Genomic DNA, 25,334 nt, shown 5'->3' with positions numbered 1-25,334 from the left:
ATGCATCGTCACCATCTTTATAATCACATCATCAGGGGTGGCACAGTGGTTAGCACAGCTGCCTCACGGCACCGAGGAGCCAGGTTCCACCCTGGCCCCGGAGCCAGGTTCCACCCTGGCCCCGGAGCCAGGTTCCACCCTGGCCCCGGAGCCAGGTTCCACCCTGGCCCCGGAGCCAGGTTCCACCCTGGCCCCGGAGCCAGGTTCCACCCTGGCCCCGGAGCCAGGTTCCATCTTGGCCCCGGGTCACTGTGCGTGTGGAGTTTTCACATTCTTGTGTCTGCGTGGGTCTCACCCCCACAACTCCAGGGTAGGTGGATTGGCCACACTAAATTCCCCCCAATTGGAAATAAAACAGGGTACTGTCATTTTTTTTTTTTAAATCACATCATCAGCATACACCATACTACATTTTAAAGAGTAGTCATTCCACTGTTTGAAGGCGCAGAGCTTTAACATTTGTAGTCTTTCTGTAAACAAAGTATGCCAAAATGCTTTATCAATGAGCCAATGTTTAAACACTCAAAAAGACTCAGGTCATCCCAAGTCTCAAAGTTCCATCAAAGTAATTTGTCTGCAGCATAATGGAATGACACAGGCAGGACAGCTGAAACAACAAAGGCTGTTAAGATCACACGTTTCCAGAATCCAGTAAACCACAGGAAACACCACAACAGCCGGAGCTGCACATTTTCATGCTCGCTGTTTGGAGTTCAACACCAGGGACTTGAGCACACATTCTCGACTGACACTCCTGTGCTGCGGGGAATGCTCCACTCTTGGGAGATGGCAGCATTTAGGTACAACATTAAATTGAGGGCTTCTCATGACCGCCTGCATCAGTGGCTCCAAAGTGGAAATGGTCGATAGCTTTAGGTTCCTGGGGGTCACCATCACCAACAGTCTGTCCTGGTCCTCTCACGTTGATGCAACAGTCAAGAAAGCCCAACAACATCTCTACTTCCTACGGAAGCTAAAGAAATTTGGCATGTCTGCATCGACTCTCACAAACGTCTATAGATGTGCCGTAGAGAGCATCCTCTCCGGCTGCATCACAGCCTGGTATAGCAACTGCTCAGTCCAAGATCGCAAGAAACCGCAGGGGCTGTTTAGCACAGGGCTGAATCGCTGGCTTTGGAAGCAGACCAAGGCAGGCCAGCAGCACGGTTCGATTCCCGTAACAGCCTCCCCGAACAGGCACCAAATTGTGGCGACTAGGGGCTTTTCACATTAACTTCATTTGAAGCTTACTTGTGACAATAAGCGATTTTCATTTCATTTCATTTCAGTGTGGTGAACTCAGCCCAATGCATGTCACAAGCTTGCCACCCCCACATTGATTCTGTATACACCTCCCGCTGCCTCAGGAAGGCAGACAGCATTATTAGAGACTCCTCACCCAGGCTTTGCCTTCTTCCAGACCCTTCCATCATACTGAAGACCCGCACATCCAGGGATAGGAACAGCTTCTTCCCCACAGCTACAAGACTCCTCAGCGACTCCCCCTCAGACTGATCTTTTCCCTGTAAGAACACGATTCACGATGCCCTATGCTGCTCTTGCTCATGTATTTGCTTTGTTTGGCTCCTTGTTCCGCACTGTAACCAATCAGAGTTTGTCAATTTACCATTTGTCAACGTTCTCTGTTGATTATTCTTCTGTCCACTATGTACGTACTGTGTACGTTCCCTCGGCCGCAGAAAAACCCTTCACTGTACTTCGGTACATGTGACAATAAATCAAATCAAAATCAAATCAAAACACAACCATCAGGTGGCGATAAAAGATTTCATACACTATTGTTGTGTATTCATTTTTGTTCTTAGTTGGAACAGGGCTACTTTAAGAATTCAATCTCATGATGTACTGCTGACATCATCAGTAGTTTGAGCAGGATCACAGTCAGTCTACATTCGCTGCCTGTGTGACAACACCTTCCCAATAAAGCTCTGGTTTGTTTTGTACCTTAGCACCTTAGAGATTTAAAAAGCGCGGGAGCTGCGAGTCGGAGCGGAGATTTAAAAAGCACGGGAGCTGCGAGTCAGAGCGGAGATTTAAAAAGCGCGACGCTGCGAGTCGGAGTGGAGATTTAAAAAGCGCGGGAGCTGCGAGTCGGAGCGGAGATTTAAAAAGCGCGGGAGCTGCGAGTCGGAGCGGAGATTTAAAAAGCGCGGGAGCTGCGAGTCGGAGCGGAGATTTAAAAAGCGCGGGAGCTGCGAGTCGGAGCGGAGATTTAAAAAGCGCGGGAGCTGCGAGTCGGAGCGGAGATTTAAAAAGCACAGGAGCTGCAAGTCGGAGCGGAGATTTAAAAAGCGCCGGAGCTGAGAGTCAGAGCGGAGATTTAAAAAGCGCGGGAGCTGCGAGTCGGAGCGGAGATTTAAAAAGCATGGGAGCTGCGAGTCGGAGCGGAGATTTAAAAAGCACGGGAGCTGCGAGTCGGAGCGGAGATTTAAAAAGCACGGGAGCTGCGAGTCGGAGCGGAGATTAAAAAACCGCCGGAGCTGAGAGTCAGAGCGGAGATTTAAAAAGCGTGGGAGCTGCGAGTCGGAGCGGAGATTTAAAAAGAGCAGGAGCTGCGAGTCGGAGCGGAGATTTACAAAGCACGGGAGCTGCGAGTCGGAGCGGAGATTTAAAAAAGCGCCGGAGCTGCGAGTCGGAGCGGAGATTTAAAAAGCGCGGGAGCTGCGAGTCGAAGCGGAGATTTAAAAAGCGCGGGAGCTGCGAGTCGGAGCGGAGATTTAAAAAGCGCGGGAGCTGCGAGTCGGAGCGGAGATTTAAAAAGAGCAGGAGCTGCGAGTCGGAGCGGAGATTTAAAAAGCGCGGGAGCTGCGAGTCGGAGCGGAGATTTAAAAAGCACGGGAGCTGCGAGTCGGAGCGGAGATTTAAAAAGCGCCGGAGCTGAGAGTCAGAGCGGAGATTTAAAAAGCGCGGGAGCTGCGAGTCGGAGCGGAGATTTAAAAAGAGCAGGAGCTGCGAGTCGGAGCGGAGATTTAAAAAGCACGGGAGCTGCGAGTCGGAGCGGAGATTTAAAAAGCGCGGGAGCTGCGAGTCGAAGCAGAGATTTAAAAAGAGCAGGAGCTGCGAGTCGGAGCTGAGATTTAAAAAGCACGGGAGCTGCGAGTCGGAGCGGAGATTTAAAAAGCGCGGGAGCTGCGAGTCGGAGCAGAGATTAAAAAAGAGCAGGAGCTGAGAGTCGGAGCAGAGATTTAAAAAGAGCAGGAGCTGCGAGTCGGAGCGGAGATTTAAAAAGAGCAGGAGCTGCGAGTCGGAGCAGAGATTTAAAAAGAGCAGAAGCTGCGAGTCGGAGCAGAGATTCAAAAAGAGCAGAAGCTGCGAGTCGGAGCAGAGATTTAAAAAGCACGGGAGCTGCGAGTCGGAGCGGAGATTTAAAAAGCACGGGAGCTGCGAGTCGGAGCGGAGATTTAAAAAGCACGGGAGCTGCGAGTCGGAGCGGAGATTTAAAAAGCGCCGGAGCTGAGAGTCAGAGCGGAGATTTAAAAAGCGCGGGAGCTGCGAGTCGGAGCGGAGATTTAAAAAGAGCAGGATCTGCGAGTCGGAGCGGAGATTTAAAAAGCGCGGGAGCTGCGAGTCGGAGCGGAGATTTAAAAAGCACGGGAGCTGCGAGTCGGAGCGGAGATTTAAAAAGCGCCGGAGCTGAGAGTCAGAGCGGAGATTTTAAAAGCGCGGGAGCTGCGAGTCGGAGCGGAGATTTAAAAAGAGCAGGAGCTGCGAGTCAGAGCGGAGATTTAAAAAGCGCGGGAGCTGCGAGTCGGAGCGGAGATTTAAAAAAGCGCCGGAGCTGCGAGTCGGAGCGGAGATTTAAAAAGCGCGGGAGCTGCGAGTCGAAGCAGAGATTTAAAAAGAGCAGGAGCTGCGAGTCGGAGCGGAGATTTAAAAAGCGCGGGAGCTGCGAGTCGGAGCTGAGATTTAAAAAGCACGGGAGCTGCGAGTCGGAGCGGAGATTTAAAAAGCGCGGGAGCTGCGAGTCGGAGCAGAGATTAAAAAAGAGCAGGAGCTGAGAGTCGGAGCAGAGATTTAAAAAGAGCAGGAGCTGCGAGTCGGAGCGGAGATTTAAAAAGAGCAGGAGCTGCGAGTCGGAGCAGAGTTTTAAAAAGAGCAGAAGCTGCGAGTCGGAGCAGAGATTTAAAAAGAGCAGGAGCTGCGAGTCGGAGCGGAGATTTAAAAAGCGCGGGAGCTGCGAGTCGGAGCGGAGATTTAAAAAGATCGCAGCCTAGTTTTGGGAGCCGTTCGGAGGAGGAGGAGCAGTCTGAGAACCTGAGAACATCCAAGACCCTCAGAAGGTAAGTAAGTGATTTTTACTCATTTTTACTTTTATTACCTTTTCAAATTGCGTGTGTGTGAGGGGGGGGGGGGGGGGGGGGGGGAGAGAGAGAGAGAGAGGAAGAGACTGAAGTGACGTCACAGAAAAGCTGTGACCTGAGTGGCTGGTTGGGAATCTACACTTAATTTAAAAAATTAAACATTGGTAACTAATTAAACATAATTACTTAATTATAATGTAGAGGGGTATCTCAGCCAGAGATCGGAGAGTACTACATTTAGCTTTCACATTTATAGTAGAAATCTAGTACTAGGAAACAGATAGTTAACAGTCACTTCTTTTTTAAAAAATTTAACTTTAATTTACTAATTAATTGATGCAATGTCAGTTAGAGGGGTGCAGTGCTCTGACTGTGAGATGTGGCAGGTCCGGGAGGCTCCCAGCATCCCGGATGGCTTAATCTGCAGAAAGTGCACCCAACTGGAGCTCCTCACAGACCGCATGGTTCGGTTGGAGCAGCAATTGGATGCACTTAGGAGCATGCAGGTGGTGGAAAGCGTCATAGATCGCAGTTATATAAATGTGGTCACACCCAAGGTGCAGGCAGAGAAATGGGTGACCACCAGAAAGGGCAGGCAGTCAGTGGAGGAATCCCCTGTGGTTGTCCCCCTCTCGAACAGGTATACCCCTTTGGATACTGTCGGGGGGGATAGCCTATCAGGGGAAAACAGCAGCAGCCAGGGCAGTGGCACCACGGCTGGCTCTGATGTTCAGAAGGGAAGGTCAAAGCACAGAAGAGCAATAGTAATAGGGGACTCTATAGTCAGGGGCACAGACAGGCGCTTCTGTGGACATGAAAGAGACTCCAGGATGGTATGTTGCCTCCCTAGTGCCAGGGTTCAGGATTTCTCCAAACGGGTAGAGGGCATCCTGAAGGGGGAGGGCAACCAGGCAGAGGTTGTTGTACATATTGGTACTAACGACATAGGCAGGAAGGGGCACGAGGTCCTGCAGCAGGAGTTCAGGGAGCTAGGCAGAAAGTTAAAAGACAGGACCTCTAGGGTTGTAATCTCGGGATTACTCCTGTGCCACGTGCCAGTGAGGCTAGAAATAGGAAGATAGAGCAGCTAAACACGTGGCTAAATAGCTGGTGTAGGAGGGAGGGTTTCCGTTATCTGGACCACTGGGAGCTCTTCCGGGGCAGGTGTGACCTATACAAGGACGGGTTGCATCTAAACTGGAGAGGCATAAATATCCTGGCCGTGAGGTTTGCTCGTGTCACACGGGAGGGTTTAAACTAGTATGGCAGAGGGGTGGGCACGGGAGCAATAGGTCAGAAGGTAAGAGCATCGAGGGAGAACTAGGGAATAGGGACAGTGTGGCCCTGAGGCAGAGCAGACAGGGAGAAGTTGCTGAACACAGCGGGTCTGGTGGCCTGAAGTGCATATGTGTTAATGCAAGAAGTATTACGGGTAAGGCAGATGAACTAAGAGCTTGGATTTGTACTTGGAACTATGATATTGTTGCCATTACAGAGACCTGGTTGAGGGAAGGGCAGGATTGGCAGCTAAACGTTCCAGGATTTAGATGTTTCAGGTGGGATAGAGGGGCATGTAAAAGGGGTGGCGGAGTTGCACTACTGGTTAGGGAGGATATCACAGCTGTGCTACGGGAGGACACCTCAAGGACAGTGAGACTATATGGGTAGAGATCAGGAATAAGAAGGGTGCAGTCACAATGTTGGGGATTTACTGCAGGCCTCCCAACAGCCAGTGGGAGATAGAGGAGCAGATAGGTAGACAGATTTTGGAAAAGAGTAAAAACAGGGTTGTGGTGATGGGAGACTTCAACTTCCCCAATATTGACTGGGACTCACTTAGTGCCAGGGGCTTAGGCGGGGCAGAGTTTGTAAGGAGCATCCAGGAGGGCTTCTTAAAACAATATGTAGACAGGCCAACTAGGGAAGGGGCGGTACTGGACCTGGTATTAGGGAATGAGCCCGGCCAGGTGGTAGAAGTTTCAGTCGGGGAGCATTTCGGGAACAGTGACCACAATTCAGTAAGTTTTAAAGTGCTGGTGGACAAGGATAAGAGTGGTCCTAGGGTGAGTGTGCTATACTGGGTGAAGGCTAATTATAACAATATTAGGCGGGAACTGAAGAACCTAGATTGGGGGCGGATGTTTGAGGGTAATTCAACATCTGACATGTGGGAGAGCTTTCAAGTGTCAGTTGAAAGGAATTTAGGACCGGCATGTTCCTGGGAGGAAGAAGGATAAATACGGCAATTTTCGGGAATTTTGGATAACGAGAGATATTGTAGGCCTCGTCAAAAAGAAAGAGGCGGCATAAAAGGCTGGGAACAGACGAAGCCTGTGTGGAATGTAAGGAAAGTAGGAAGGAACTTAAGCAAGGAGTCAGGAGGGCTAGAAGGGGTCACGAGAAGTCATTGGCAAATAGGGTTAAGGAAAATCCCACGTCTTTTTACACGTACATAAAAAGCAAGAGGGTAGCCAGGGAAAGGGTTGGCCCACTGAAGGATAGGCAAGGGAATCAATGTGTGGAGCCAGAGGAAATGGGTGGGGTACTAAATGGATACTTTGCATCAGTATTCACCAAAAAGAGAAGGAATTGGTAGGTGTTGACTCTGGAGAAGGGTGTGTAGATAGCCTGGGTCACATCGAGATCCAAAAAGACGAGGTGTTCGGCATCTTAAAAATATTAAGGTAGATAAGTCCCCAGGGCCTGATGGGATCTGCCCCAGAATACTGAAGGAGGCTGGAGAGGAAATTGCTGAGGCCTTGACAGAAATCTTTGGATCCTCACTGTCTTCAGGTGATGTCCCGGAGGACTGGAGAATAGCCAATGTTGTTCCTCTGTTTAAGAAGGGTAGCAAGGATAATCCAGGGAACTACAGGCCGGTGAGCCTTACTTCAGTGGTAGGGAAATTACTGGAGAGAATTCTTCGAGACAGGATCTACTCCCATTTGGAAGCAAATGGACGTATTAGTGAGAGGCAGCATGGTTTTGTGAAGGGCAGGTTGTGTCTCACTAACTTGATAAGAGTTTTTCGAGGAGGTCACAAAGATGATTGATGCAGGTAGGGCAGTGGATGTCGTCTATATGGACTTCAGTAAGGTCTTTGACAAGGTCCCTCATGGCAGACTGGTACAAAAGATGAAGTCACACGGGATCAGGGGTGAGCTGGCAAGATGGATACAGAACTGGCTAGGTCATAGAAGGCAGAGAGTAGCAATGGAAGGGTGCTTTTCTAATTGGTGGGCTGTGACCAGTGGTGTTCCGCATGGATCAGTGCTGGGACCTTTGCTGTTTGTAGTATATATAAATGATTTGGAGGAAAACTGATTAGTAAGTTTGCAGACGATACCAAAGGTTAGTGGAATTGCGGATAGCGATGAGGACTGTCAGGATACAGCAGGATTTATATTGTTTGGAGACTTGGGCGGAGAGATGGCAGATGGAGTTTAATCCGGACAAATGTGAGGCAATGCATTTTGGAAGGTCTAATGCAGGTAGGGAATAGAAAGTGAATGGTAGAACCCTCAATTGTATTGAAAGTCAAAGAGATCTAGGAGTACAGGTCCACAGGTCACTGAAAGGGGCAACACAGATGGAGAAGGTAGTCAAGAAGGCATACGGCATGCTTGCCTTCATTGGCCGGGGCATTGAGTATAAGAATTGGCAAGTCATGTTGCAGCTGTATAGAACCTTAGTTAGGCCACACTTGGAGTATAGTGTTCAATTCTGGTCGCCACACTACCAGAAGGATGTGGAGGCTTTAGAGAGGGTGCAGAAGAGATTTACCAGAATGTTGCCTGGTATGGAGGGCATTAGCTATGAGGAGCGGTTGAATAAACTCGGTTCGTTCTCACTGGAACAAAGGAGGTTGAGGGGAGACCTGATAGAGGTATACAAAATTATGAGGGGCATAGACAGAGTGGATAGTCAGAGGCTTTTTCCCAGGGTAGAGGGGTCAATTACTAGGGGGCATAGGTTTAAGGTGAGAGGGGCACGGTTAGAGTAGATGTACGAGGCAAGTTTTCTTTTTTAACACAGAGGGTAGTGGGTGCCTGGAACTCGCTACCGGAGGAGGTGGTAGAAGCAGGGACGATAGTGACATTTAAGGGGCATCTTGACAAATACATGAATAGGATGGGAATAGAGGGATACGGACCCAGGAAGTGTAGAAGATTGTAGTTTAGTCGGGCAGCATGGTCGGCATGGGCTTGGAGGGCCGAAGGGCCCTTTTCCTGTGCTGTACATTTCTTTGTTCTTTGTGGTCTGCAAGGGCTTCTTTTAAAATACCACATCTTATGCTGAAAAATAGCAGGAAGGGTGGCAATGTTCATCTCCCAAGCAACACAAGTACACAGGACTTGTTCACTATCATATTGCTATTTGTGGGATCTTGATGGGCACAAATTGACTGCCATTTTGCCTACACTACCACAACAACAGAAATGAAAAAATGAAATGAATATGTTTGTCACAAGTAGGCTTCAAATGAAGTTACTGTGAAAAAACCCTCGTCGCCACATTCCAGCGCCTGTTCAGGGAGGCTGGTACAGGAATTGAACTGTGCTGCTGGCCTGCCTTGGTCTGCTTTAAAAGCCAGTGATTTAGCCCTGTGTACCACAACTTGATTGTCTGCAAAGTCATTTGGAACACGGAAGTCATGATGTGCTTTCCAAGTGCAAGTATTATTTTCATTATCAAATTGTCAACACAGCTGCCCAGGCCCAGAGAACAAATTTTAGGGAATTGGTTTGATCAATAATTTAATGGATTTGTTTGTTTGAAAAATAATTTCTGCATAATTGGACAGTACAATCTATAGAATCCCTACAATGCAGGAGGAGGCCATTCGTCCCATCAAGTCAGCACCGATCCTCCGAAAGTGTACTCTACCTAGGCCCACTTCCCTATGCTATCCCCGTAACCCTGTGCATGGATCATTGTCAATCCATCTAATTTGCACATCTTTGGACTCTGGGCCGGAAGACCCGGAGAAGTCCACGGAGATACAGGAAGAACACGCAAACCCCACACAATCACCCACGGCCGGAATCAAACCTGTATCCTTGGCGCTAAAGTCTAATCGGTTTTGTTTAAAGAAATAGTTATCCAGTTGTCAGCTTAAATACTCATCTTTTCCACTTTGAACAACTCAATGTTTTGGAAGCAGTGTTAATTAAACTAATCAACGGAGATGAAAACAGGTGCTCGACAAATTCAGCAGGTCTGACAGCATCAGTGGAGAGAGAAACAGCATTAATGTTTAGAGTTCAATATGGGGACTTCTCTTGCTTCTCAGCCTTTTAGCTAAGATAGTCAGATCAAGCCCAAGATGAGGTGCAATGCCTTTTCTTGTCAGCTTGGATCTTGTCTGCATGTCTCTCTTATAGGGACCACGAATTGGCTTCAATTTGAATTTGTTTTTGCAACAAGCAATAAGATGGATTAAGGGTTTGCCCTGTCCACTCTGCACAATGGCACTGTGACTTTAAGGATGGGTATGTAGGGAGAAAGATGTACATAAGGTGGCTCCCGCTAGGGTGCTGTATTTTTAGCTCTTTTCGCCCAGTATTTTAAAATCCCACTTAGTGATGGTACAAGGTGTCCACATAAGGGTAACGCCCAGAAGGACGACAGCAAAGAACCTTGAATGCAGAGGTTTGTCGACTGATTTGGAGACTTCTCGGGACACTTTGGTGGAGAAAATGGAGGAGGCTGTTACTGCGACTCCGGCCACTCCACTAACGGCGGAGATGCTGCTACGGCGGCAAAATTCAAGAAGCAAAGGCAGGTTGTGGCCGAGGACCTTTGTAAGTCAATGAAAGATGCCCTAGCTTCCATTCGGTCTTTTTAAGGGATTTTGTGTCTTTTTTCTGCACTCTGGCGGGAGCCGCCCTGCTAGCTGAAGAGTTAGCCAACAGGAGCAGAGTGGTGGGGTTTTCGATAATGAGCTTAGTGCTTTTGTTATGTTTAGGGTTAGAGTTAGAAGTAGGACTTAGTGGTTTTTGTTTGCCTCACAGTTATTTGCATGTTTATTTTGTGTGGTATAGTTTGGGGCTGGGGAGGTTGGGGGGGGGGGGGGGGGGGGGCAGGGATAGTTTGCCGACCGTCACTGCAGATGTTTCTTGGTTTTGTCTTGCTGGTTGGTTGGTGGCCATCTTAGGTGAGCCTGGTACATGTACTCTTAAGGAGTTGTTGGATGACCCCTTTTGGTGGGAATGGTTGAATCCGGATCGGGGTGGGTGGTTGGTCATCTGGAAAGCAAGGGGGTTGAATGGCCACGTGAAAAGGTAGAGGGTATTTAATATAAACTCACCTTATAAGTTTGAATGCTGATGTGGTGTTTCTGCAGGAGAATCAGAGGTGACCTTGGAAGACCAGACAGGCTTCGTCAAGGGGTGGCAACTGTCAGCCAATGTATGTCATCTGTTAAATATTGTCTTTTCCCCCTCTCCAGTGCCCAACTGGAGGCGATAGTTTCCATGGATGCCGAAAAAGCATTTTGATTGGGTGGAGTGGGGCTCTTTTACATTCCTGGGAGGTTTGGTTTTGGGCAAAGGTTCATATCCTAGATTTGTTTACTGTACAGGGCCCCCACCTAATACCTAGAGCTCGGGTTACTTTCCCTCATTAGGGGTACGAGGCCTGGGGATGTCCATCGTCTCCGCTTCCATTTGCTTTAGCAATTGAATCACTGGCCATAGTTTTAAGATCTTCCAGTGGAAGAGGATAACTTGGGGAGGGAGGGAGCATTCGGTGTCCTTATACGCAGATGATCTTATGGATTTATATTATGGAGCCAGTATCCACTATGGTTGAGATAATGAAGCTACTTAGGAGTTTTAGCTCATTCCTGGGTAGAAGTTGAATTTGGACAAGAGTGAATACTTTCCGGTTAACCCCCTGGGGAGGGGGGCCTATCTGGGACTTGTTCACCTGGCCAAATCTAGCTTTCGTTATCTGGGAATCTGGGTGGCCCAAGATTGGGCCTTGCTTCATAAATTAAATTACACGAGTCTGGTTAACAGGGTCAAATCTGACTTGCAGACGTGGAATAACCTCCCCTGGTCCTTGGCGGGCAGGGTTCAGACTATTGAAATGAGTGTCTGCCTGAGGTTTTTATTTCTTTTTCAGTGTCTCCCCACTTTTCTCTCAAATCCTTCTTTATCAGAGTTAATAAATTAGTGTCCTGTTTTATTTGGGTGGTCAAGTCCCCAAGGAGGTGGGGCATTTCTTCAGAGGGATAGACAATCAGGGTGAACGACAGGTGTGCGCAATGTTCTCGGGGACCGGTTAACAATTAGTATATGTTCGGGTCATGTCCCAAGTTATTAAGCTTTTGGATCTCCATCTTCAACATCATGTCAGAGATTCTTAATGTCAAACTGGAGCCTGGTCCGCCGGTGGCCATTTTCAAGGTATCGGACTCTCTGGTGCTGCAGACGAGGGTGAAGGTAGGTGTCTTTGCCTCTGCCTCGTTCATAGCCCGGAGGTGGATTCTGCTTCGCTGGAGGTTTCCTATTCTGCCCAATACTCAGAGAAGTACGCCATGAGGGGGTCTGTAGCAGGGTTCTACCCAAGATGGCAGGAGTTAGTCACCATCAGTTGTTTGCGGGGTTGCAAAATCCCACCCTCAATTTCTCTTTCCTCAGATGCCGCCAGGCCTGCTGAAATTTTGCAGCACCTTGTTTTTGGGTTTCCTCTGGGTGCTCTGGTATCCTCCCACAAGTCCCAAAAGACGTGCTTGTCAGGTGAACATTCTGAATTCTCCCTCAATGTACCCGAACAGGCGTCGGACTGTGGCGACTAGGGGCCATTCCCAGTAACTTCATTGCAGTGTTAATGTAAGCCTACTTGTGACATTAATAAAGATTATTTTATTTCAGATCACCAGTAACTGTGGTAATTTTTTTTAATTTTAAATGATGAACTTTGTTTGAATGGGTTTACTTTAGCCCAAGCACATAATGATAATCTTTATCATATAGAAAACGCTTTATACCACTGCACAGATCCTCTGAAGTAAGGACATCTAGCCATGCCGATCCGAATTGTAATGTTGCTGCTTCTGGTTACCCAGTATTGCAAGTCAAGGCAGCCCAAAATATGTCAGTCTATTTCACACAATGGAGTTAAGGTAATGTGGCATGATGGTAGAATAGCTGACAGCAAGCTGAGAGAAGTGGATGCAAGGTTTGAATTTTGCGAAAGTGAATGAGAGATTTGAGTAATTCTCACGGTGCGGCACAGTGACAGTGGTTAGCACTGCTGCCCCACAGCACCAGGAACCCGGGTTCAATTTCGACCTTGGGTGACTGAAGTTTGCGCGTTCTCCAAGTGTCTGCGTGGGTTTCCTTAGAGTGCTCCGGTTTCCTCCCACAGCCCATGATGTGCAGATTACGCAGGGTTATAGGGATAGGTAGGATGCTCTTTCAGAAGGGTGGTGCAGACTTGATGGGCCAAATGTCCTCCTTCTGCACTGTTAGAATTAATTTCCCAATTGCACTTGGAACTGAGTGACAGGGCTAGAGAGCCCAGGTATCCATTATTTGTTGAAACAGCTGTGCCCCAGATAAAACATTGTTAGACTGATAGCTCAGACCCTCTGATCTCTGCTGTTAATTTCATAATGTTTAGTGTCCATAAGAGTCTCTCCAGTGCAGGAGGCCATTTGGCCCATCGAGTCTGCATCAATCCTCTGAAAGAGCAGCCCAGCTAGGCCCACTCCCTCGCCCTATCCCAATAACTCCACCTAACCTGTACACCTTTGGGACTGTGGGAGGAAACCAGAACACAGGAGGAAATCCATGCAGACACAGGGAGAAAATGCAAACTCCACATCATCCCCCAAGGTCAGAATTGAACCTGGGTCCCTGGTGCTGTAAGGCAGAAGTGCTAACCCCTGTGCTACCGAGCTACCCAGTTACGTGGTTTCAAAGGTTTGTGGCCTTTGTTATTGATACATAAAAGGGACGGAATGATTGAAACTTTTATTGACTTGTAGCGAAATTATTTATTTATTTTAAAGCTTTCATTTTAAAGATGCAACCTATTTTCTATTTGGGGTTCATTGATTCGAAACAGTGTACAAGTGGTTCAGTGGGCTTGGAAATACCATAGCTTGGCATAGGGGGAATGAGGATCATGAGGTGGATGGTGCATGGGGAGTGTTGGGAGGACAAGAGCCTATCGTGTTTTATTTTAACTGGGGCGGAATCCCAGTCCACACCGTTCCTGGAACTGACCCGAGTCCGGCCCACATCCCCACATCCTCCTCCCCCCCCCCCACACCAACCACCACCCACACCAATAATGAAGATCCAACCTTTGTGGGAATTTTCTGAATTCCACTATCCGTCTCAAGGATGAAAATCCTGGTCGGCATCTCCAACACTGCAGCACCCACTCAGTACTGCATGGAATTTCAACCTGCATTTTTTTTATTTGAGCCCAAAATCTTTTAAATCAACTGGAGTACTACAAACAGAACCACAGCCAGCAATCAAATTTGCAGTAGTGCTCCTTGCAACCAATCTCTTACTTTTGCACTATGAAAGTCTGAACACCATTAATGTGGTCTTGGAAACCAATTACATGTTGCCATAATATTGAATCTGGTCTCTTTCGGTTTTCATGGCAATCAGATGTTTTAAATAAGAGGGCAGTTTATTAAAATGCATTGGGTTAATAAAATATTGGTCTGTGAAGCGGAACATCTCAATTTGTGGTATTAAATGGCTACATCACACTCTGTTCTTTCACTTCAGCTACAGAGACAACTACAGAACCCAAACGTTACTGCACAAATCATCTGTTTTCATTGGCTAGAGACTTGCATTACATGAAAGAAAACTCCTGGGAAGAAAGCGTAGATACAAATATCTTTAATCTGAAAGACGGAGGAGGAGGAGGGGTGGGAAAGATAGAACATTTTGTACCAGAAAGACACAGCTATCAGGACTTTGCAATATCTCTGGCCCCTGCCCACTGCATTCAGTCCAGTTCAAAATACTTAGTGAAAGCGAAAGGAGATGCACGTTTGGAAACAGGGATTCAAGTGGACTTTGCTTTCTAGCTGGGTGTGTGATCGAAGGATCACAATCACATTCAGTGTACAAAAAAAACGGATGAAAAATTGGGTGTTCCGAAACTGATGTATATTTACTGGGCGGTGAATGCAAAGAAGGTGCGGAGCTGGGTCAGAGGGGTTGTTTCCCAGTGAGTCAGAATGGAGGAGAGTTTGTGCAAGGGATCGGGATTGAAGGTGCTAGCAACAGCGCCGCTCCCGATGGCCCCGGGGAAAATATTCAGGGAGTCCGGTAATAATAGCTTCATTGAGAATTTGGAGCCATTTTCGCCAACCCTTTAGGTTGGGGACAGGGTCAAGGGAAATGCCGATTCGGGGGAACCACAGATTTGAGCCAGGGAAGTGGGACGGAAATTTTCAGAAATGGAAGGAGAAGGGGATTAAGACACTAAAAGATTTCTTTCTTAGGGGTCGGTTTGCATGATTGAAGGAGCTGGGAGCGAAATATGGGCTGCAGCAGGGGGAAATGTTTCGATACATGCAGGTTCGAGATTTTGCCAGGAAGGAGATATAGCTTCCGGTGGAGGCAGCCTCCACATTGCTGGAGGAGGTGCTGACGACAGGAGGACTGGAGATTGGGGTAGTGTCGCCGGTTTACGGGGCTACTTTGGAAGAGGAGAAAGCACCACTTGAAGGGATCAAAGCAAAGTGGGACGAAGTGTTGGGAGAGGGCATGGAAGAGGGGTTCTGATGTGAGGTGCACGAGGTTGGGGCTGATACAGCTGAAGGTGGTATATGGAGCACACCTCACAAGGGCGAGGATGAGCCGGCTCTTTGAAGGGGTAGAAGAGATGTATGAACGTTGTTTGGGGGGGGGGGGGGGGGGGGGGGGGGGGGGGAGACTGCAAATCACATTTAGATGTTTTGGTCCTGTCCAAAGCTGGTGGATTACTGAAAGGAGATTTTTTGGGTAATCTCTGAAGTGGTGCACGTGAAACTGGACCCGGGCCCCTGGGAGGCCATATTCGGGGTGTCGGACCAGCCAGGGTTGGAAATGGGTGCGGAGGCAGATGTTGTAGCCTTCGCCTCGTTGATCGCCTGAAGGCGGAGCCTGTTGGGATGTGCCCTGGCGTGGCAGGGGGACCTGTTGGAATTCTTGACTCTTGAGAAGGTTAAGTTTGAACTGAGGGGAAGAATGGTGGGGTTCTACAATTCATGGGCGTTATTCATTATGCACTTTCGAAAATTGGATAACATCGAACATTAGTGGAGGGGGGGGGGGGGGGGGCCTGTATGAGTTAATTGACTATGGGTGAGTCCTGATTCCCTTTTGTTATTTGTTTATTTTAACATGCGGGCAGTTGTTCAGGGGTTGGTGGGAGGATGGGATTGTTGTTGATATTGACATATACTCATTCCTGCTTATTGTTTATTGTTGGTGGGTGCAAATTTGGGAGAAAATGTGAAAAAGGAGGAGAATAAAGATATATATATATATTTTTTTTTTAAAGGATGAAAAATACTGGACAGGATACTGGTTACACTGAAATCATTGGGAAAGGAGTGTTAACATCAAGGACAAGTCTGACATACTCCTCCAGTTTATGATTACTAAAAAAAAGTACTATAACAGAACATCTGGCACGGACAGCTCTGCCTTTTGATAAAATGTGTGAACCACAATAAATTCCAGTCGCACATGATAACTTAAAAAAACAGTGCCTGTGAAAAGACCAGATGTGTGGATCCTCTTAAACTCACTCAATGAGAAAAGCATCACAATCTCGTGACAGAAAAACAAAGCTGAACAATCTTACAAGGAAACAAGAAATCCCTGAAACTTAACCAAAAAACAATAATGAAATTTGAGGGAAAATGTCTTCATGTGCATTCACCACAGCTACTTTCTCAAAACATGAGCAGTAATTAAGCACCCTTCATCAAATAAGTTATAACATTTACCAGTACTACGGAGTGTAGATTTCTTCGGGGTCAAACACTTGAGACTTATGTACGCTGTAGCAGACAGGCACCAACAAGAGATAACACTACAGCAGCAGTGGTGCAATGCCACCAAACCTTTTCTCGTCTGGAAACAAATTGCACAGCTCAAAGACAGGCTTCAGAGTGACTTCGACAACAAGTTTATACTGAGCAGATTTGCTGAAATCAATAAATCCACACAGGAGGAGATTCATTCACAGGTTCATCAGCCAAAAGCAGGTTTTCTTAGTAGAAACTAGAAGTCAAGTCAAAGCTCGAATAACTGGTAACTACGCGGTCACAGGGAAACCTTTTGCAAACAACTGGGAAGACTTCAAATGGTAATTTTTTTTAAATAACCATTCTAAAACCAGCCAATGTCCCAAGTGGTAGGGTGGCCCTGAGTGGCCACACAAGGGAAGTTTATCATTGCCCCTGTGCTCATCAGGGTGGGGGGGGGGGACTTAGCTTTAAACATGCTAATGATTTTCTGCATATGTCAGACACACCACTAACAAGAAAAATTCCAGGCATTTTTGCAGAATACCAGAAACCTAATTTTTCTTTAAATATGCAATCAGCCAAGTAAATAGCTGTCTCCTTGGAAAACACTTTTTTTGAGAGCAAAAATATGGCCAATTTAACACAAATTATACAATTTTTTGCATTTGCTACATACCTTATGGATACTTTCTGTGATTACGATTGCATGACAGAGGGTTTAAAAAAAAAACTTTCCTCTCCTCTCCCAGAGTGTAGGAAAAAAACTAGGTAGTTTTCAAATATTTTTTGGAAAGAGGCCTCCTGAAGCATGCTTACATGGCAACGGGAAATGTCAAACTACACCGCCCCACCCACCCACCTATCCCACACCCTTGCTACAGACTGCAAATCATTTCAGGCTTCACAGACAGCGAGAAAACTTGCCTAAAGCTACCTCAGCACAATTCTTTGGAACGCTCTCCCCACCATTCCTCTCCACCCCACCTTCATGGCTTCAACATTAAAAGCCATCTTATAAAACATCTTTTTGGACAAGATTTCAGTCATGCTTCCCCTACATGTCACAGAATCCATTCTCCAATCCTTTTCTTTTAACCCCTACTCTCGCCATTCAAGAAAGCCATGGGCTGAACACCAAAAACAGAAACAAATAAAATGTGCCAAGTAGACTACATTTTTACCTTTTGATTATATTTTCTCTATCTTTTCCTCACCCTCCAAAAAAGACTTTGATATGTCAAAAAGCAGTAATTACTATGAAAGGATTCGCCAAGGATAAAAGTACGAGTCGGAGCAATTCAAGCTGCAAACAAATCTAGCGATGTTAGTGTAACAATTTATAACAATTACATATTTTAGTCTATCCAGTAATATTTTATTTTGATTCAATAATTTGCACAGATCAAGCAACCGGGTGTTCTGCCCTGAAAAGTTATGCTTCATGTTGTGATCACACCCAACCAAACAAGTGTTCCATCAGACATCAGACTTGTGCTTTGCTGATGGTGGAGAGGCTTTGAGTCACTAAACAGGGCTCTCGGCATCTGTTTTTGCTCTTATATGCAATGTTGGCATCAATGATTCCCATTTATTTTCTCATCAATAAGACACCCAAGTCATTTGAGGAGTTCAGGGGCTGCGTGCTTGCCGACAGTGATTCTGTTCAAGGTCTTTGAGTCTATGACTGGCTTTAGCATGGCCAATTTCCAAAATAGTCCAACTTTCCCTTGCCTGCCCAAGCTGGAATGTAATAGAGATCCTGTGGTCAGGCCAGATCCTGTGCTACAGCCGATTTCAGCAAAGAAACTCTCAATTGGGCGGAATGTAGAATTCATCTTCGGACCATTGAGGCAAGATCAGTGGCAAAACAGCCAAGGCTGGTTGAGCCAAAGACACTTTCTTGATCAATGCTGGGTCAGTGATTGGTGGCCTCAGCCAAACACAACCATCTACTGGTGTGGCAGGAATGACTTCAGCCAGCAGTCGGCAGGTCTTCTTGGTGTCAGTCAAATGCTCTTTTAATCTTGCATGACAGCTACTCTCACCTCAGAATCTGTGCTTTGGGAATGGATTAAGCTGGTTTGGCACTTAGATGGGTGCCAGGATGTTAGTAATGCAAAAGTAGCAACAAGCTGCACAAAAAGGGCTGAAGAATCTGAAATAGATTTACAGTAGTAAATAGCAAGGGTAGAGTTAGACTATTTGGGAATAGAACAGTCTGGATTTGATTTTCAGTGCATGTACACAAATGCATGGTAAATAAAAGTTTGAAGATTTGCAGACATAGAACCAACATGGGAATATAATGTTGGAAACATGGGAATATAATGTTGGAAACATAATGGAGACCTGGCTTCAAAAGAAAGGGCAAGGCACTAAATATTCCGATAATGAAAATAAAATATTGCAGATGCTGGGGATATGAAATAAAAACAGAAAATGCTGGTCTGGCAGTATCTGTGGAAAGAGAGACAAGAGTTAACGTTTCAAGTCCAATATGACTGAATTAGAACTGGAGGGGTAGAAGTGTAATAGATTATATATTGGAGAACAGGATAGAAGGTCAAGGATAGGTCAGAGTTAAGGAGAGATTGACAAAGATCTCATGGGTCTTGAGAAGAAGTGTGAAATAAGACATTTTTGAAGGAAGGTCAAGGAGAGGGAGTAGAAATATAAAATAGAGTACCTTGGTCCTGCAAGAGGAGAAAGCAGAATGTCAGTGAATGTGTAATGTTCCTGCCATAGCTGAAGGTATGTGGAGATTGAGTGGCGAAGAGACTGGCAGCATTACTGGCAAGGGCGAGGTGCAGCATCAGGATGTGAGGCTGAGTCATGAGCTCTTGTGAGAGTGAAAGGGGCAAGAGCATTGAGCATCACAAATGGTCCATGTGGTGGATAGTTCTCTTGCAATTACTACTCTTGACCACCCTACATTATATTGTTGGCCTTGCTGCCAGGTCCTCAAGACCAAATACTGGCATTGACGTCCCTGGTCATCTACCCCTGTTCCCTTCTGCAAATGGTGGAGGGCTTTCTGCCCTCCCACCTCAGAACTGCAGATCCATGGCATCCCTCCTGCTCAGTTTCACCACTAATGCATCCAGCACTGCATCAGCCACCTTGATAGCCGTGCACTGGTGTTCAATTTTCCATCATTTAAACTCCAATATTATTGAGTGCAGCTTCTCTCAAGACAAAATTCTTCCTTTACTTTAAAGAAAAGAGCAAGCTGGCAGCAACACTCTGGATCCACACAAACACAGTTCGACCTCCTGCTCAACAGAAGTGCAGCAGAAAACGTAAGAGGAGGAAGGAAGCACCGTGTGACCATCTTGGCCACAAACTGCAAATCATGCACATGCACTAAATTGACATCCTCCCACCTAAAAATCAACAGCAACAACCCCTGCATCCCAACTCCAGGGCACATAAATTAAGCCCAAAGATCACAAAGAAAATAAGTGCAAGGAACCACCCCAAAATCATCGGGGAGAAGCTGAGAAAAATGTTAAACATTAGTTCCGTCAAACACTATACACATCTAATTTACAGTACGTGATCAAACAATTGCATAAACTTGGGATAAATAACATCCTCTTCCCCCTCCCAAACCTCCACAAAAATGGGCCACAAGAGTAAGAACTTTGTCTTTTGCAAAGAAAGACTACCTTATTTAGAGCATGAAAGCTTTTCTTCACAGTGAGAACGTCAGCAGGAAAAGTATTTGGCATCACCCTCGGCATGAAGACAACAGAACACTTTGCTGTTCCACTGAGGAGCAAATTGAAATTCACATTCTTGAAGACTGAAACAACCCCCAAGCATGAAACTGCAAATCCTATTATTGGTGCCACTATTAATGCCAGTGGCTTCCAATTAACTCACCCAAATATCTCAATCCCATGTCGGGATGGGCTTGGGACCAAATATTAAAAAATGCTACCCATCATTATGATTCTAACAAACTCACCTTGAAGTAATATTTCAAAACAAAATGCATCATAATCAAAAGTATGATGCAACTCAACAACTGTTCAGCTTGTGACCACACAACATTCCAAACTGGATTCTCGACTTTCATCAATAGTTCGACAGAAACAGGCTTTCCATGAGTCAGCAAATAATGAATAATTTCAGACACATTCTTCAGCTTACATTCGAGGACAAGCCTTTCATTTTTGTGCCATCTTTTCAAAGTGGTCTCAGACTATTTCCCAGAAAGTGGAGTGGCCAAGGTGTATTATTTATTACTAATAAATCTTGAGAAAGTGAATTAGGACAGTTGAGCTGGTTTGTCCAAATAAACCTCCCTTTCCCCATAGGAGCACCTGGCTCAAGTTTTCTAACTAAGCGCAAAGCCACTTTGGGCATTAAGTTAAATTTCACATGAGTCACCAATCCCTAAACTTCTCACACCAAGATAAAATTCTGCGGCTTCACTTTTAATTAATTGATCTTGCATTCTTATGTTTTTTTTGCAGTCCAAGTTAGCTACAGGTGTTTTTAAAATCACCTCTTTCAGGAGGTTACATGGCTAGTTAGACATTGCACTATATCCCCGCCCCCCCCAAAACCAAACAGGAACAGACTTGGCACCCACTCCATCTGCCAGCGCATTGCAGTTCCTCCCATCACTGATGATGTCATGTGCTTGCTGAATGCTCGCCACTCATTTGCTGCCCTCCCACTCGCCTCCCCTCCTCCCAGCCTCCTGCTCACCAGCCCGGTTCCCGAACCCTCCTGACCCCTGGGTGGCCTGCTCACCACCCCAAAGTCTGCCTCACTGGCCGTGGCTGATCTGTTAACTGCTCCTCTACTGAGCATTTGCTACCTCACTTGGGGGTAGCAGGCAACAAGGAAGCAGGGTGACAAGAAAGAGGTGGTCAGGTCAGATTGTAATTATGTGATCTCCCAGAATTTTAACTGGCGTTTTTAAGAATCAAATTTTTATGAAAACTGCATGGTATTAGGCTGTCAAGAGTGCGGTCACACATGATCTAGGACTCCGGACATCAGAGAATCATTTGGGGAAGGGTGCTGCACTTGGATAAAAAAACATAACGATCAGCATTGCTGATAGTCCTATTCTTTAATGCAGGCAGCCACCTGCTGTGTTGCTCGCAATAAAGTCGTAGGCACTGCTTCTGCATATGCATCGGGTGAACCCTCTGCACTTGCACTGTCAGAAATCGTAGCCTCAGCCGAACATCATGGCACGGGTAGGGGTGAGAGACCAGCTGGTCTTTTTCTGTCCGTCATTTCCATATGTTGATATGCACATTAAAACCATTGTAATTTTGGCTCATATCAAATTATCAAAAAGGTACAACTACACACATTCAAGTAAATAAGTGATCACATGCAGAATGCGCTGGAAGAATTATCCAGTCACAATCCATTCATTCATGATACGACTAGGACCAAACTTCATGTCATCACAAGTTTCACGGTTCTACTCAAATGAAGCTTGCAAATGAAGCTTTGGGCAAACATGGTAGCATAGTGGTTAGCACCGTGGCTTCACAGCACCAGGGTCCCAGGTTCGATTCCCCGCAGGGTCACTGTCTGTGCAGAGTCTGCGTGGGTTTCCTCCGGGTGCTCTGGTTTCCTCCCACAGTCCAAAGATGTGCAGGTTAGATGGATTGATCATGCTAAATTGCCCTTTGTGTCCAAAAAAGGTTAGGAGGGGTTATTGGGTTAGGGTGGATATGAGGGCTTAAGTAGGTTGGTGCAGACTCGATGGGCCGAATGGCTTCCTTCTGGATGTTCTAAATCACACCACAGCACTCAGACCAAAATTCCATTTTGACATTTCAGCATCGGTTGGAAAACAGTGTCAGGCAAACCGGAAGAAGGGCTAGAAATACACATGATGTTCCTCCCACAATGAAACTGACAGCCAATCCAGGTAACTCGTACAAATAGAAATATTACACACCACTGAACAGGATTTCAAGTTTCAACCTCAAAAGATTATATTTACTGTGTACATGGCTATCTATAAAGTTGCTACAGCTTTTGAATTAGCTGCATTTTACTCAAGTAATCATGTTTTTCACTTAAATTACAGTTTGCATAAAATAAAAATGATAGTAATTCAATACAAGTATTAACTAGTAATATTCTAGGTGAGGTGTCAGGATTAAAAACTCATACATAGTTGCCACTCATACCAATTTTAATCTTCATGTCCAATGAGAACAGGACATATGGGGAACTGAAACGGAGGCAGCATGCCCTCCTCTGGATTGGCACCACATTCATACCTGCCACCAGTTTAACCGTCACGTTTTGGCGTGCATGCACATTTTTTTTTTTTTTAAATTCGTTCATGGGATGAGAGTGTTGCTGGTTGGGCCAGCATTTATTGACCATCTCCCAGGGCATTCAAGAGCCAACCACACTGTTGTGGATCTGGAGTCACATGTAAGCCAGACCCGGCAAGGATGATGGATTTCCTTCCCTAAAGGACATTGGTGAACCAGATGGGTTTTTAGGACAATCGACAATTGTTTCATGGTCATGATTAAACTTTTAATTCCAGATTTTTTTTTATTGAATTCAAATTTCACCATGCGAACCCAGGTTCCCAGAACATGGCTCTGGGACTCTGCATTACTAATCCAGTGACACATGCCATTGCCGCCCCTAAAGGAAAATCCCAAAGACTTTTATTCATATATAAGGAGCAAGAGGGTAACTAGAGAAAGGGTTGGCCCACTCAAGGACAAAGGAGGAAAGTTATGCGTGGAGTCAGAGAAAATGGGTGAGATTCTTAACGAGTACTTTGCATCGGTATTCACCGAGGAGAGGGACATGACGGATGTTGATGTTAGGGATAGATGTTTGATTACTCTTGGTCAAGTCGACATAAGGAGGGAGGATGTGTTGGGTATTCTAAAAGGCATTAAGGTGGACAAGTCCCCAGGTCTGGATGGGATCTATCCCAGGTTACTGAGGGAAGTGAGAGAGGAAATAGCTGGGGCCTTAACAGATATCTTTGCAGCATCCTTGAACCAGGTGAAGTACCGGAGGACTGGAGAATTGTTAATGTTGTCCCTTTGTTTAAGAAGGGTAAGCAGGGATAATCCAGGTAATTATAGACTGGTGAGCCTGACGTCAGTGGTAGGGAAGCTGCTGGAGAAGATACTGAGGGATAGGATCTATTCCCATTTGGAAGAAAATCGGCTTATCAGGATAGGCAACATGATTTTGTGCAGGGTAGGTCATGTCTTACAAACCTAATAGAATTCTTTGAGGAAGTGACAAAGTTGATTGATGAGGGAAGGGCTGTAGATATCATATACATGGACTTCAGTAAGGCATTTGGTAAGGTTCCCCGTGGAAGGCTGATGGAGAAAGTGAAGTTTCATGGGGTCCAGGGTATACTAGCTAGATGGATAAAGAACTGGCTGGGCAACAGGAGACAGCGAGTAGTAGTGAAAGGGAGTTTCTCAAAATGGAGAACTGTAACCAGTGGTGTTCCACAGGGATCCGTGCTGGGAGCACTGTTGTTTGTGATATACATAAATGATCTGGAGGAAGGTACAGGTGGTCTGATTAGCAAGTTTGCAGATGACACTAAGATTGGTGGAGTAGCAGATAGTGAATAGGACTGTCAGAGAATACAGCAGAATATAGATAGATTGGAGAGTTGGGCGGCGAAACGGCAGATGGAGTTCATGGCAGATGGAGTTCAATCCGGGCAAATGCGAAGTGATCCTTAGAAAATAGGCAACAGTTTTAGATAGAGGATCTGGATCGGCGCAGGCTCGGAGGGCCGAAGGGCCTGTTCCTGAGATGTAATTGTTCTTTGTAAATTGAGGTCTTTTCTGACTTAAATAGGACTCAGGCACAATTTTAATACACAGTCACAGCAGAGAATGCGGACAACAGGAGACCCAAAAAATCAAGACAGTACACTCTGTAAAATCTTCAGAGGAGAGCACGGTAGCACAGTTGCTTCACAGTTATCCGGCCTCAGGTTAGATTCCTGGCTTGGGTCACCGTGTGTGGAGTCTGAACGTTCTCCCAGTGTGTGTGTGGGTTTCCTCCAGCTGCTCCGGTTTCCTCCCACGGTTCAAAGATATGCAGGTTGGATGGATTGGCCATGATCATAGAATTGACAGTGCAGGAGGAGGCCATTTGGCACATCGAGTCTGCACCGGCCCTTGGAAAGAGACCCTGCTTAAGCCCACACTACCACCCTATCCCTGTAACCCAATAACCCCACTTAACCTCCCAGTCCAAAGATGTGCAGGTTAGGTGGATTGGCCATGATAAATTGCCCTTAGTGTCCAAAATTGCCCTTAGTGTTGGGTGGGGTTACTGGGTTATGGGGATAGGGTGGAGGTGTTGACCTTGGGTAGGGTGCTCTTTCCAAGAGCCGATGCAGACTTGATGGGCCGAATGGCCTCCTTCTGCGCTGTAAATTCTATGATAATTCTATGAACCTTTTTGGACACTAAGGGGCAATTTAGCATGGCCAATCCACCTAGCCTGCACATCTTTCGACTGTGGAAGGAAACCAGAGCACCCGGAGGAAACCCACACAGACACAGGGAGAATGTGCAAACGCTGCACAGACAGTGACCCAGCTGAGAATCGAACCTGGAGCTGTGAAGCAACTGTGCTAACCACTGAGCTACCATACTGCCCCATAGTATCCAAAAGGTTATTTGGGGTCATTGGGATGGGGTGGCAGCATGGGTTTAAGTGGGGTGCTCATTCCAGGGGCTGGTGCAGACTCGATGGGCTGAATGGCCTCCGTCTGCACCGTAAATTCTATGATTCTATGACCGAGGAAGGAGTGCTCCTGCAGCCCCACAATAAAATCTCAGGTTTCCCCTACACCAGCCTCTTCCCCAACTGTAATTCTCTCCCTACCCCTCGTCTCACATCTCACTGAAGTGATAACTCTTAAACTGATTGGTGAGGGCACTCCTAATGGTAGTCACCTCCCATCCAAAATCCCACTCCCATTCACCAGCCAAGTGCTATTTCGC

General features: G+C 46.4%; 1 protein-coding gene across 5 annotated transcripts in view; it reads right to left on the bottom strand.

Annotated features, from left to right (window-relative positions):
* Positions 1-25,334, bottom strand: part of kank1a (KN motif and ankyrin repeat domains 1a) — a 441,925-nt gene that overhangs the window by 345,331 nt on the left and 71,260 nt on the right. The gene's annotated exons all lie outside the window — the stretch shown is intronic.

Source organism: Scyliorhinus torazame, chromosome 9 (assembly GCF_047496885.1).
Source record: "Scyliorhinus torazame isolate Kashiwa2021f chromosome 9, sScyTor2.1, whole genome shotgun sequence".
NCBI lineage: Eukaryota > Metazoa > Chordata > Chondrichthyes > Carcharhiniformes > Scyliorhinidae > Scyliorhinus > Scyliorhinus torazame.
The sequence above is the reverse complement of the archived record's forward strand: the minus strand, read 5'-3'. Positions and strand labels throughout refer to the sequence as shown.